The sequence below is a fragment of the Moschus berezovskii genome, chromosome 2, assembly GCF_049115385.1.
Source record: "Moschus berezovskii isolate FMDL1 chromosome 2, NW_MosBer_1.0, whole genome shotgun sequence".
Taxonomy (NCBI): Eukaryota; Metazoa; Chordata; class Mammalia; order Artiodactyla; family Moschidae; genus Moschus; species Moschus berezovskii.
In genome coordinates, this window is record NC_142461.1 from 132,485,272 (window position 1) to 132,501,086 (window position 15,815).

The window sequence follows — 15,815 nt, forward strand, 5'->3', positions numbered from 1 at the left end:
CCCCAGCGACAAATGATGTTGAGCATCTTTTCATGTGTGTATTGCAATCCATAGATCAGTTCAGTTCAGTTCAGTTCATTTCAGTCGCTCAGTCGTGTCCAACTCTCCGTGACACCATGAATCACAGCACGCCAGGCCTCCCTGTCCATACCAACTCCCGGAGTTCACTCAAACTCATGTCCACAGAGTCGGTGATGCCATCCAGCCATCTCATTCTCTGTCATCCCCTTCTCCTCCCGCCTCCAACCTTTCCCAGCATCAGAGTCTTTTCCAGTGAGTCAACTCGTTCGTATGAGGTGGCCAAAGTATTGCAGTTTCAGCTTTAGCATCAGTCCCTCCAATGAACACCCAGGATCGATCTCCCTTAGAATAGACTGGTTGGATCTCCTTGTGGTACAAGGGACTCAAGAGTCTTCTCCAACACCACAGTTCAAAAGCTTTGATAAAGTGTTTAAATCTTTTGCTTTTTTAACTTGGTTGTTGCTTGTCTTATTATTGACCTTTGAGAGTTCTATATATGTTGTAGATACAAGATTCTGACTAGATGCATGGTTTACAAATATTTTCTCCCCATGTGTGATTTTTCAACTTCTCAGTGTTGTTCAAAGACCCAAAGTTCTTAATTTTAATGATATTCCATTTATCAGTTATTTCTTTGATACAAAAAAAATCTGTACCCAACACAGGATCAAAAAGTTTTATCTCATTTTCTTCTAGTGAATTTATGATCTTTGATGTTACATTTAGCTCTATGCACCATTTCAGTTTATTTCTGTGTATAAAGAATGATATATATTTTATAGAGTAAGAGAAAGAAATTGGTGAAGGAGATTAAGAGGTACAAACTTCCAATTGCAAAACAAATGAGTTACAGCTGTGAAATGCACAGTGTGGGGAATACAGCCAATAATTATGTAATATGTTTGTATGGTGATGGATGGCAAATAGACTAATGTATAACAATATCAAATCTCTATGTTTTATAACAAGAACTAACATAGTGTAGGTCAATTATACTTCAAAAGCAAACAAACTTAGGAAAAAATGAGATCAGATTTGTAGTTGGCAGAGATGGGTTGTGGTGGAGCACAGCAGGAGGAAGGCAGTCAAAATGTACAAGCTCCCAGTTACAAGATAAATAAGTACAAGGATGTAACGTACAAGATGATAAATATAACCAACACTGTTATAAGTTATATATGAAAGTCAATAAGAGAGTAAATCCTAAATGTTCTTATCACAAAGGAAAAAAGTGTTCTACCTCTTTACTTTTGTAGCTATATGAGAGGACAGATGATCACTGAACCTATTTTGATAATCCTTTTGTGATGTATGTAGTCAAACCTATATGTTGTATACGTTAAATTCATAGTCCTGTGGATCAGTTTTGTCTCAATAAACCTTGAAGGAAAGATCCTGAGTCTAGTGAAGGAACTTACAGATAAACATTTATGAATTAATTATAGGAATCAATATGGTATCTGAGGGAACTTCCCTTTAGCATTAGTATGTATCAGCAATTAATTCCAGTACTTGAATAATATGTATCAATGTTTGTTTCTTTGTAAACAGATATTCAATTATTCCTGCACAGTATAAGAATTGTTTTCTTTCTTTGTGAAATTGACTTTATACCTTTGATGAACATCAGTTGACTATTTGCATGTATGCCTATTTCTGTAATCGCGATTCTATTTCATCAATCTGCTTATCCTCACACCATCACCATACTATATTGCCTACTATAACTTATAATAAGTCCTAAAGTCCATATCCCTGGTCATTTAAGTTTAAGCCTTTTTCAAGTTGTTTTGTCTGTTCTAGATCATTTGTACTTTTGTACAAAACTTCAAATGACATTGCCAGTTTCCACGACAGTAATTTTTACTGAAACTGCATTAAATCTATAGCTCAGTTTTGGGGGAACTGGCATCTTAACATTACTGTGTGATCCAATTTGTAAACAAGGCATATATCTTCATTTATTTCGATTTTCTTAGAAATCTTTTATTAGTTTTGTTATATTGAGTGTACACAGGCCTTATACATGTTTTTAGATTTGCTCTTAAGTATTTTATATTTTCCTGGAGAAGGAAATGGCAACCCACTCCAGTATTCTTACCTGGAGAATCCCATGGACAGAGAAGCCCGGCAGGGCTTACAAAGAGTTGGACACAACTTAGTGACTAAACCACCACCACCATTTTATATTTTAGTGCCATTATATATTGTATTTATTTACATTGCAATTTTCAATTAATCTTGCTAGCATATAGAATAAAATTAATTTTAGTATATTTATCTGATATTCTGCACTGTGCTAAACTCAGTAGTTCCAGTTTTTATTTTCCAAACTATATGCTTTTCATTTAGTTTTCTTACATTACTGCACTATCTAGAAACTTCCACACATGCTGAATAGAAGCGATGAGATGGAACTGTGTTTCTCTCTTGCTTATCTTAGGGGCAATGTAATAAGTTTTTCTTCACTAAGTGTAAGTTTAGCTGTAGATTTCCCATAGAAGTCATTCATCAGGTTGAGAAAGTTCTCTTCTATTTCAACCAAGCTGAAAGTTTTCAGTTAGGACTAGATTTGGATATTGCCATATGCTTTTTCTACATCTGTTGTAATGATTATATGTTTTTTCTTTTTTTCTATTGTGTTAATATTATTAGCTCTACTGATTGACTTTCAAACTCTAAAACTTTTCATTCCTTGGTTAAAACCCAGGTGGTCAGTATATTATACAGTATTGTCAGATTCAATTTGCTATCATTTTGTTAAAATTTTTTGCACCTATTCACAAGGTATATGTTTGCTATTTTTTATTTGTGTATTATCTTGATCTGGTTTTAGGATCATAGTAACACTAGCTTCATGAGTTGGGAAATACTTCATCCTGTGTATTTTTCTCAATGAAATAGAGTAGCATAAATATTACTTTCCTCTTTACTGTTAGAATTCACCTCTTTTCTAGAAATTAACTTCAAAAATTTCTGTAATGGTTTTAAGTGCAACTAAATATTTTTAAATAAACCTATGACATTTGGGTTATCTGTTTTTGTCTTGAATAAACATTACAATTTGTGCTTTTTATGTTATTTGCTTAATATAAATTTTCAAATTTGCTGACATAAATTTTTCATAATATCATCTTATTTTTTTAGTAATTGTAACATCTGTAGTACTATCACCTTTCTCATTCTTAATATGAGCAGTTGGCTTCTTTTCAGTATCTTTTCTTCCTTTTCTTAATTATCCTGACTAGAGTTTTATTAATTTTATTGATCACAACACAAGCAACTTTTTGTTTCATATTTTTTTAAATTTTGTGTGGTGTTCTTATTTCCTAATACACTTATTAGGAAAGCTTATTTATTATCTCCTATATTTTGAGTTTCAAATAGGCAACTAGTTGAGTTTGTTTATTTGTCCCTATAGTGTGGTTGTAATATTCAACTGAAATATGATTAGGTCCTTTTGATTCAGTGTTCTTTCAGTTTTTGAGTTACTTTTTTTCTTTCCCATTTATATTAATTTATATTTAAAATTTGTAGAAATTTAAAACTAAGCTTAACATTAATAGCTTTAAATACAAATGGCCTATATATCGAACTAAAATTAGAGCTTTCAAATGTCAAAATTATATAAAAGCATGCACTCAAGAAAGTGTTATTCTCTCTCCCTTATAACTTCTACTTCACTCTTCACTCAAGTTTTCCCATCACCTTGTCTTTTCACACTATTGTGAAAGTTCGATTCATAAATCAGAACATGATGGTTTTGACTCAAATGAACTTGAGGAAAATACAACAGTTGCTTACTAATGATTAATTTGACTCCTGCTCTTTTCACTGTTCTCTTAGCTTAACTCTGTTAGAATACTTTTATTTGTTATCCAAAAGCTGTGAACATAAAGACAAGGACTATTGTATGGCACCACTTGAAACACACTCATTATAAAGGATTACTTATTAACTGAAGAATGAGAAGAGATTCAATAATAATAATCAAATTATGGATACAAAATAGGGTTTGCCTTTTTTTATTTTGTGTGCCTGCTCATTCAGTCATGTCTGACTCTTTTGCGACCCCATGGGTTGTAGCAGACCAGGCTCCTCTGTCTCTGGAATTTCCAAGGCAATAATACTGGAGTGGGTTGCCATTTCCTCCTCAGGAAATCTTCCCAACACAGGGACAGAACCCATGTCTTCTGCGTCTGTTTCATTGGCAGGTGTATTCTTTACCCCACAGCCACCTGGGAAGCCCATTTATCATTTCAACTACCCATTTTCTTAGCAACTCTTTCTCCTTTCTTCTATTTCACTCCTAAGTGAGCCAGGACGCTGGCTCATACGTAACAAACTTGCTCAATACTTTTTCCATCTCAAAATCTTACTTCAATCAATTCCTTTTCCAAGTTATGCCATATTTTAATTTCACATTCATTCATCTCACTTCTCAGCTCTCACTTTAACATACCAAGACTTGTTCATTTCATATTTCTAGGAATCACCATTGCAGTAAATTGATAGTTCTGTGGTGAATTAACATCTAACCTATTATTGAATCATTTTAATTGTTGCAGCTAAAGCAGAAAATCAGAACGATCCCCTGAGGGTATGGCAACTCACTCCAGTATTCTTATCTGTAGAATCCCATGAACAGAGGACCCTGATGGGATATAGTCCCTGGGGTCCCAAAGAGTCGGACATGACTGAAGTGACTTGCCACACAAACAGAATTGATAACCAATATCTGGCTTTAAATCATATTTGACAAGCTCTCATTAGGTTAATACTTATTAAGTCCTCTCTCCCACATTTTACTCCTTTATTCAGTTAGGGAATAGTTGTCACAGATATCTTACGTAAGCAGAGCGATAAGTAAAGCGTTACACTAAAATGTGAGTTGAGCATTTGTTGTTATTGCTCAATCGCTCAGTTGTGTCTAATTTTTTGTGACCCCATGGACTGCAGCACACCAGGCTTACCTGTCCTTCACTATCTCCTGGAGTTTGCTCAAACTCATGTCCGTCTAGTGTATGATGCCATATTTGACCAAAAATACAAACACAATGAAACAAACAAGGAATAAAATGTTCAGATGTAAAATTTTTCCCTGTGATTTTTTAATTTTGTTATTATTATTGCTTGGTTTTTTAGTGTGTGTTTAATTTTGCCAACATGGTATGAAAGAGAAAGTTTTACTTAAGTTCTACTTAATAGGAGTTCCTCTTTAGCATTCTTGTCTTAAGCATAAAGATGGAGTTTAGTCCTGCAAAGAGACCAGATGGTGGACTATCCTGCAGCATTAGCTCATGGTCTGTCTGAGGAGAAAGATAACATGTGGTAGACTTAGCAAAGAGATGGATTCCAAATCCTTGGCAGAGCTCTGAAAGATGGTAATAATAGCAAGGAAAAATCAGTACACATGATGTTTGCAGCAGTTTCAAGCTCAGATTGATTCCACCCTTTTTCTTCACCTACATTCCCAGCTTTGTTTCAGAGTGGTTATTGTTGCAGATTTGAGATGAATGGACAGAGAATCCTCTTATTGGGCTGTCAATGTGTGAGGGTCCACCTGGCCCTCTCTACAGCACAACTTCTAGGTCCAAGCAGATTGAATTTGATAATTGTCTCAGTATCCTTGAAAGGCAAGAGCAAAAAACTCGATCAAAGTTAGGAGAAATGAGAGGGAAGTTAATCATTTGGTGGTTTGGGTGGTTCAAGAAGTCTGGAAAGATTAGAAGTATTAGGCAACTTGGAAATTTTTGAATAGGCTAGTGTTACAGCAACTGAAATATTTAATACTTCTTCTGATAATCTGTGGAACTTGATTGCCTGAGGGTTGATGTTGTTTGAAGATGGAACAGTTTAATAGCTATTTTGAAGAATATGTCTATAATAAATTATAAATTTATTATAGAATATGTCTATAATAAACTAGTTTAGAAGTACTTGATTAAAACTCCATCACATAGAAATGATTTCTGAGTGGTCTCCCATTCCATTTGTTCCATGGAGTCACTATCATTTTCATGGTGAACTGGACTGGGTGAACCAGGTCCTGGCCTGGAGAGCATTGTAAATACTCTCACTAAAACAGAGTAAAAATTTACTAAACATTCTGTGAATATTCACATAGATTACGTCTTATCTGGCTGAAAAAAAGAATAGTCTTTTGTGTTACTTGTTGTTGATGTTGTTCGGTTCCTAAGTTGGGTCCAACCATCTGTGACCCAAAGGACTACAGGACGCCAGGCTTCCCTGTCTTTCAGTATCTCCCTGAGTTTGCTCAAATCCATATCCATTGAATCGGTGATATTATCCAATTATCTCATTCCCTGTCACCCCCTTCTCCTGCCATCAATCTTTTCCAGTATCAGGGTCTTTTCCAATGAGTTGGCTCTTCACATAAGGTAGCCAAAGCATTGGAGTTTCAGCATCAGTTCTTCCAATGAATACTCAGGACTGATTTCCTGTAGGATGGACTGGTTGGATCTCCTTGCAGTCCAAGGGACTCTCAAGAGTCTTCTACAACACCACAGTTCAAAAGCATAATGCTTCAGCACTCAGCCTTCTTTATGGTGCAACTCTCACATCCATACATGACCACTGGAAAAACCATTGCTTTGACTAGACAGATGTTTGTCAGCAAAATGATATCTCTGCTTTTTAATACACTGTCTAGGTTTGTCATAGCTTTTCTTCCAAGGAGCAAGCATCTTTTAATTTCATGGCTACAGTCACTGTCCAGTGATTTTGGAGCCCAAGAAAACGAATTCTGTCACTGATTCCATTTTTTCCCCCTCTATTTGCCATGAAGTGATAGGACTGGATGCCATGATTTCTGAATATTGAGTTTTAAGCCAGCTTTTTCATGCTCCTCTTTCACATTCATCAAGAGGATCTTTAGTTCCTCTTCACTTTCTGTCATTAGGATGCTATCATCTGCATATCTGAGGTTGTTGATATTTTTCCTGGCAATCTTGATTCCAGCTTGGGTTTCATCCAGCCCAGCATTTTGCATGATGTACTCTGCATATAAGTTAAATAAGTAGGGTGACAATATACAGCCTCAATGTACTCCTTTCCCAATTTTGAACCAGACTTGGGAAGTGTGTTATTTACTAGGTATTTATTTAGAAACTTTTATGGCCTGGGGAGCATATTGGGTTAAATAAAATAAGAGAGTGATTTAAAGGTAACACTGAAACATTTTCTGCTGGATCCTAAATGTGTTTTTATTATCCAATTTAAATTTTTAAGAACATTTATCTCCATGGGCAATCTAAGCTAGTTTCCTTTTAAATACAGAATAAAGTCTAATTCCCCCACCCTTTCCACACTTTTTTTATTCATTCTTTCTCTCTTTTACTTGCAACAAATAACAAACACCATAAGCTGAGCACCACGCTAAGCTCTAGGGATCTGGATGTGAAAGAAACAAATGAGATGACCATCTGCATGGCACTGAGACCCGAACAAAGGGCACAGAGGAATAACCAATTTAAGTAACATGTGACAACTGCCTTGAGAAAATGCCAGTACTAAGGAAGTACTTATCAGGAACAACTGGCTTTTTTGTCCTTCAGGGAAAGTTTCCCAGGGCAAGAGCATCTGACACTGAAGACTCATGTGAGAGTTAGGCTAATCGTGTGGAGTTTGAGAAGAGTGTGTCAAGCAGAATATAGGTGAAGATCCGAAGGTACAAAAGAAAGCAATGAGTTAGAGGAAGTCAAAGTAATTTAGGATGGTCAGAATGAAGACTTGGAGTGTTAGACCTGAGATAGCAAAGTGAGATGAGGAAAGCTAATCTGATTCTTCTTAAAATGCCGGTTTTTCTTCTAAGAGTGGTGAAGTCCATTGGAAAACCATAAATTGGTGAGTGACAGGATAAGATTTGGACTTTAAAATAATTTCTCAAGGAATAGTATACAGAATAAATGTAAAAAGAAGAAAGCCTAGAAGGCAAGAAACTTGAAGGGTATTACCTGATCCAGGCAAGAGGTGGACTATAGTGCTGATTTCCAGAGTAAAAAGGTGTGGCTCTCAAGAAAGAGGTCAGAGTGAAGTCAATGTTTATGGTTTATTTATTCATTCAGTTATTTTTTACAAATATTCATTGCATATCTACTATGTCTAATACTTGGTACTTGAGTATTAGGTGCTGGAGTTACAGGAAAGAACAAAAGAGACAGAAGTCTTGTCTTTATGGGATTTATAATTCAGCTGAAAAGACAACAGCAGAAAAGTAAGTAAAATATATAGTCTATCAGAGGATTGTAAGCGGTGAGAAGAAAAATGAAGTAGGAAAGAGATAGCAGAGGGCTGGTAAGGATGTGAGATTTTAAATGAGATAGTCAAAGAATTGACTATCAGTGATATTGGAGCAAAGATCTGCAGAAAACAAGGAAGCAAACCATGTAGATGTTGGGAAGGAGTGATCCAGAATAAGGAGGAGAAGGGGAAGAAAAACAAAAGATAATTTAAAGTAAATCACCGACTCAATGGACATGAGTTTGAGTACTCCAGTGGTCGGTGATGGAGAGGGAGGCCTGGTGTCCTGCAGTCCATGGGATCGCAAAGAGTCGGACATGACTGAGTGACTGAACTGATACAAAGACTACTCTAAAAATAGACCTGTAGCTAGAACTCTTTCTCCACTGTCCTGGAGGGCCTTGACCAGACCCCTCCCCTCTCCCCAGTTAAACTCAGGGTTTTTAAGAGATCAGGCCTTGCTCTTTTGTGACATCCTGGGCCAACTTTCCCGTTTGGAAGTGTCCCGATGCAGAAGAACAATAAAGAATCCTCCTGGAATTCAGGAGCCACAGGAGACGCGGGTTCTATCCCAGGGTCAGGAAGATCCCCTGGAGGAGGGCATGGCAACCCACTCCAGTATTCTTGCCTGGAGAATTCCATGGACAGAGGAGCCTGGCTGGCTACAGTCCAAAGGGTCACAAAGAGTCAGTCCCGAGTGAAGGGACTTAGCATGCGGATGCAGAAAAATGAAGTGTTCTCTGAGTGGTTTTGCACCTCCCCTCTTCCCTACCCCAAGGCAAGGTCTCTGTGCTCGCACACTGATAGACTGTTCTGGAGCCTCTTTGATGCTTCCAGTCTTGGCAAAGGACTCTTCCTAGCTGGAGTACACCAAGATCTTTCTCTGACACCTTTCTAACTGTGTCACTCCTCTGCTTTGAATGTGACAGCCGCTCCTGAAGATGGAGCTAATGCCCAAAGCACAGAACTGATTTTCAGAATGGCTGCAGCCCCCAAGTGCCAAGGAGCGGCTCCAGGCTGAAGAATAGACCTTTACCTGTTAAGGCAAAGCTGAATAACCCAGCGCAGCATCGGCTGCGGTGCCCTGGCCAGGGAGGAAATGAATTCATACTGTAGACCTCAGAGGACAGAATTCAATCTCTCCAGCTTCAGAAAGTTGTGGACAAGAAGAGAAAGAAAATGCAGCCACCTTTGGAAAAATAAAGTGGAGACAGGATTAGCATGGATGTGGACACTGGTGAGGAGCAGAAGGAGGAAAAGACAGGAGGTGACCCTCAGGCGTCAGGATGGACTCCCGCTGACGTCAGGAAGCATCAGTGCCATCGGCACCCGCGAGGTCACCGGAGCGCCAGAGGGCAGCAGGCTGCTCTTGGCCTTGCTGTGTCTGTCAGCCAAGCCAGCCATCGTCACTGCACACGTGAGGCAGCTGAGCCATCAGCGGAAGTACCACCATCTGCCGGATGCCCCAGCCCAGCCAGGGGCTCGCACCCGCCCTGAGCTTAACATATGTCCTGGCCTTGGGATTCAGAAGAAACACCAATGCCTTTGGGAACAACTGAGGGCCGTCATGCCCAGAGATCCCCGTCTAAATGTGCCGTGACCCGGAGAGAATCTGGAGACAGAATCTTTGGAAAGCCTAAGACAGAGATCTTGGACACTTCCATTGAAGAATTCTCTAAACCACAAAGAAAGCTCACTGAGGGTCAGCAAGCTCTAATGTTACACCCTGAAAATAAACTGATTCCAAACCCCAAAAAGATAAGGAAACCACTCAAAAAAGAAAAAAAAAAAAACCAGCTTCAAAGTAATCTTGGATAAACCTGTCACTTCATACAGTTGTAAAATGACACTTCATAAAGAAATCTTGGAGCCGCCTGGGTGGCATAGTATTGAGGAATTTTCCCCTCCAATGCAGGAGACACAGGTTCGATCCCTGGGTGGGGAAGATCCCCTGGAGTAGGAAATGGCAACCCATTCCGGTATTCTTGCCTGGGAAATCCCATGGACAGAAGAGTCTAGTAGGCTACAGTCCATGGGTTACTAAGAGTTAGACACTACTGAGCGCATGCATGAAAATGTTCTCAAATGTTTTATAAAATTGCCTAATTCTTTTAATAAAATATAGAATATAAATTCTCTCTTACTGGTAAGAGCTGCTGTAATAGTTCAGATGATAAAGAATCTGCCTGCAATGCAGGAGACCCAGATTGAATCCCTGTGTTGGGAAGATCCCCTGGAGAAGGGAATGGCAACCCACTCCACTATTCTTGCCTGGAGAATCCCATGGACAGAGGAGTCTGGTGGGTTGCAGAGTCAGACACAATTCAGCAGCTGACACTTACTGGTAAACATGATTGACAATAGTATGGAATAGGGCTTGCTCAAGAGCTAATGGCTTTTATAGATGTGTCTGCTCCAGCTCTGAATGTTTTGGGTCATTATGATCTGGAAATAAAGGGTAACTAATCCGCCTTTTAGATTTATCCATCTTCTTTCCTAAAAAAAAAAAATAAAAAGCTACTGGGATGCACAACCTGAATGCAAGTCTGTTTCTTATCAAGGAGAGGAAAGACATATCACAAAAGCCCTTTGGTTGTCAGAATCTTTCATTGCCCAATTGCACATTTATAAGAATTTTCTGGATGGTTAAGGAAGTTAGAAACAATACCATGTTCAATCTTTCCCGGATAGTGTAGAGGAGGGGAAGGGTAGCAAGACTGTCATAGACCAGGCCAAGGTTAGGATTTAGATTGGAAGGACTGATGCTAAAGCTGAAACTCCAATACTTTGGCCACCTCATGCGACGAGTTGACTCACTGGAAAAGACTCTGATGCTAGGAAAGGTTGGGGGTGGGAGGAGAAGGGGACGACCGAGAATGAGATGGCTGGATGGCATCACCAACTCTGTGGACATGAGTTTGAGTGAACTCTGGGAGTTGGTGATGGACAGGGAGGCCTGGCGTGCTGTGGTTCATGGGGTCATGGAGAGTCGGACACAACTGAGAGACTGAACTGAACTGAACTGAACTGGATGAACCTCTTTGTGTGAGGTTGGTGGAAAATAGAAGCAATGTCATTTTGAAAATCATTTGACTGGAAACTCATCTTGACAGCTATATATAGGATCATGTGGCCTTCACAAGTTTCTGTACCATCTTTTTCATTGTATTTATCACTCTGAGTTGAAATTGCTTCTTGTCAGCATTTCAGACTAGACTGTAGACTTATTAAAGATATAGATCAGGTCTATTTCATCACTAAGTCATATGTCAGGCACAACACTTAGCACACAATAGGTATACATTTAATATACATTTAATACACTTTTAATCTAGTATGGGTATCAGTTCAGTTCAGTTCAGTCTCTTAGTCGTGTCCGACTCTTTGTGACCCCATGAACCACAGCACGCCAGGCCTCCCTGTCCATCACCAACTCCCAGAGTTCACTCAAACTCATGTCCATCGAGTCGGTGATGCCATCCAGCCATCTCATTCTCTGTCATCCCCGTCTCCTCCTACCCCCAATCCCTCCCAGCATCAGACTCCTTTCCAGTGAGTCAACTCGTCGCATGAGGTGGCCAAAGTATTGGAGTTTCAGCTTTAGCATAAGTCCTTCCAATGAACACCCAGGATTGATCTCCCCTAGAATGGACTGGTTGGATTTCCTTGCAGTCCAAGGGACTCTCAAGAGTCTTCTCCAGCACCACAAGTATACATAAAAGTATACATTTAATTCATAAATGAGGGTGTAGACCAATTTAACAGCCATATTTCGCTGCTAAGATTAACTAAAACCTACCAACTATTTTTTTCACATCAACTACTAATACACAACTACTCAGCTCTGTATATTCATTCAAAGAACTGATGCTAAAGCTGAAACTCCAATACTTTGGTCACCTGATGCAAACAACCGACTCATTTGCAAAGATCCTAATGCTGGGAAAGATTGAGGGCAGGAGAAGAAGGGAACGACAGAGGATGAGATAGTTGGATGGCATCACTGACTCAACGGACACGAGTTTGAACAAATTCCGGGAGATGGTGAAGGACAGGGTAGCCTGGTGTGCTGCAGACCATGGGGCTGCAAAGAGTCAGACACAACTGAAATTCAATGACAACTACTTCTAGTACACAGCCATGTCTCTTCACCATATTCTTGGGCAACTGATTTTTAATAGCATGTAATAAATTTTAATAGCATGTTATAATGCTATTACATTTATCTCTTACATAGCTTTGTTATGTTGCTATCCAGAGAAGGAAATGGCAACCAACTCCAGTGTTCTTGCCTGGAGAATCCCAGGGACAGAGGAGCCTGGTGGGCTGCCATCCATGGGTCACACAGATTCGGACACGACTGAAGCGACTTAGCAGCAGCAGCAGCAGCATGTAGAACTGTCCAATGGGAAGGTAGTAATGTTGAGATTTTTGTCCTATCATTTTAAAGCATATTCACTCTTCTCTGCACAAACAAGGGTAACATTGTTGTCAGTAGTTTTCTAAATCAGAGTGAAGCTTTTGATTAGAAATGCCAAAAGAATGCACGCTTGAAAGACCTTGAGCTTTCTACAGGACAGTATGAATCTGACTCAATTGCTATGACTGACAAAACAGTGTGACAGCCGGATGACGACTATGCTTGCCATAACTCAACGGAGCAGTCACAAAAAGGCCAACCACCCTATCTCTGGATCATGGATACTAACAGTTCCAAAATTTATTATTTTTAAAACTGCTACATATTTTCATGTAAATTTGTTTGATATCTTTCTATAAGAAACACTTTAGTTGTATTGAGAAGGTAAGTTTCTTTTATCCTTTTTCTAGGTTTATTTCACTAAACTATATACAATAGAAAAAATAGATGCTACCTACTAGTAGTGAGAGTTTGTAAACTTATTGCCTCATTCCGAAGCATCCCATCCAAAATTTATACATCAATGAATCAGGCTACCTCAATTAAAAAGAAAATGAAGTCAAATGTAATAAAATAAATAACAGCAAAAAGAATGACTCTAGAAGACGTATAATCCCCTATTTTAAAGTACAAAAAATTCTAGCATGATCTTTAAGTGAAAAGCATCCATATATCAGTTCCAGAGAGAGCTTAAATAGCTCATAGTTCAGAAACCACTTCATGTGCAATGAAAACAAAGTGTTTGGTTTTCTTTACCTGTGTTTTATAGTAATATGCTCTAATAAAAAGAATGATACTCTGTGAAGTCCAGAGAAGAGATGCATCTATTTCTGTGGGAGCTATTTGGAAAACAGATACTGCTGTAGAAATACAAAATATATTACAGGAGGGGAAAGCAAATCTAAGTAAATAACTGACACATTTTTAATTGGAAAAAAATACATATGTTTAAACTTATCACTTTATAAATGAATTTATTCTCTTAGAATAAAGGATTTTTTGGACAAAGTGTTTGTTGAATATTAAGTAAATTGTATAATCTTTATAAGGCTAAAAATTGTATTACTTTTCTGTTTATACCTTAACAAATTTAGTGTTTTGCTTTGTATACGATAGGTATTTGAATAGTGTAATTAATTAATTTATCATAAACTATTGGAATCATCAAGGAAATATTGCTATCCACCGAGAGGCACTCACCAGACTTGTTGGAAAGTAACTTGGAGGAAAAATTGTAGAAAGTGGGCAATGTTCTTGAAAATCCAAATTTATAAAGTGAGAGCAAATAGCACATCTATCGAAGGATTAAAGTAAAAATCAAATAAAAATTGGAATTTGTTAACTGCTTTAACTGTTAATAATCCATAGTGTCCTCCAACTAGCTGCTTTTTATGTTTTTCAATTGCTTCGTGGCACTAAATTAACATGTATATCAAAATAACAATATTTGCATAAAAATCTTCTTTGCAGAAATTGAAAATTAATAAAGCTCTTTTAAAAAAAAAGAGAAATCAATAAAGAGAAGACAGCTGAGAAATGTTGTAAAGTCTGTGAAATACTGTTGTAAAGACAATCCTATGATCCTTTTAGAAATATTTGTCTAAGTATGTCATTTCGGGACAGCTCCCTGCCACATATGTAAGTTTTGTGGAAACTGTTCATTTCTGCACTGTCAGGATGGGATCATTTTGTAGTTTACAACGTGGACAGGCCCTGAGGGGAGGGAAAGCCCAATTTTTCACTTTCTGGTTTTGCTTGGCTAATCCTAGCTTAATACTGACTGCAATAAAACTTTGGTTGTCCCAACAGATTCTGAAACAAACAAAAATAATATTAAAAATATAATTTAATGGAAGAATGAGATTCTACACATAGATTCTGCTTTCAAAGGTATATTCACACCATCTCAATTCAAGACAATAGACTTTAAGGACTCTTCCACTGACTTTTAAATTCCATAAAAAACTGAGAGATTTTTCATTTTTATTCTCTTTTCACTAATACAACAGAAAAAAATACACTTTTGACTACATCTTCAGTTGATATATTATTTAAAAAAACACTTTTTTATCTAATCTCTGGGATTGTCTTTAAAATTAATTTCTGAGACATGAAAGAAAATTGGAATCATTACCAATCATTATCATCATTTTGTTTTTTTGATGCAATGTTACACAACTTGATTTGTTTAATCTTACTTTTTCACCAGAAATTGCAGTAAATTGTGCTAGTTTAAAAAAATTAAGTCTACTCTTAGTGAATTCATCAATGGAAACAGTGAAAATAAGGTTTCAAACAAATATGCAATTAAGAGGAAAAAATGAACTAAATATAGCTACTCCAAAGTTTTCACTGAAGAGAAAAACACTCATTTAAATATAACGTTTCTAAAGATTGACAGCATTCAGGGCTACTAAATTGAACCTATTGTTAATATACGGGGTCAAAAGAATGGATCCTGGAATCAAATTTCCTGGGTATGAATCTTGGCTCTGGGTTCACTAACCTTGTGATCTTTGGGAAGTCACGTTACTCATCTGCAAAACAATATAGCATTCATCATGCTCATGGTGTTGTAGTGAAGATTAAATAAATTATATACGTATTATATATGTTATAATTTTATATATTATATTAAATATGTATAAAAATAAATACATGTAAATAAAACAAAATGATGCTGCTGCTGTTAAGTCGCTTCAGTCATGTACGACCCTGTGCGACCCCATAGATGGCAGCCCACCAGGCTCCCCAGTCCCTGGGATTCTCTAGGCAAGAATACTGGAGTGGGTTGCCATTTCCTTCTCCAATGCATGCATGCATTCTAAGTCGCTTCAGTCGTGTCCGACTCTGTGCAACCTTATGGACAGCAGCCCACCAGGCTCCTCCATCCACAGGATTCTCTAGGCAAGAATACTGCATTGGGCTGCCATTTCCTTCTCCAAAATAATGCTGGTATATTCTAAATACTAAATAAAAATTGCTACTACTACTATTATTATTTTTAAAGGCTTTGTTTATTGTTTTAATCATAAGATAATCATCCACAATTATTTTTTTCATGAAAATAACCTTCTTCATACCAATTAAATCGAAACATGAAAACCCACTT

General features: G+C 37.7%; 1 pseudogene; it reads left to right on the plus strand.

Annotated features, from left to right (window-relative positions):
• Positions 1-1,071: 1,071 nt before the first annotated feature.
• Positions 1,072-10,101, plus strand: LOC129538071 (ribonuclease P protein subunit p38-like; annotated as a pseudogene).
• Positions 10,102-15,815: the final 5,714 nt, after the last annotated feature.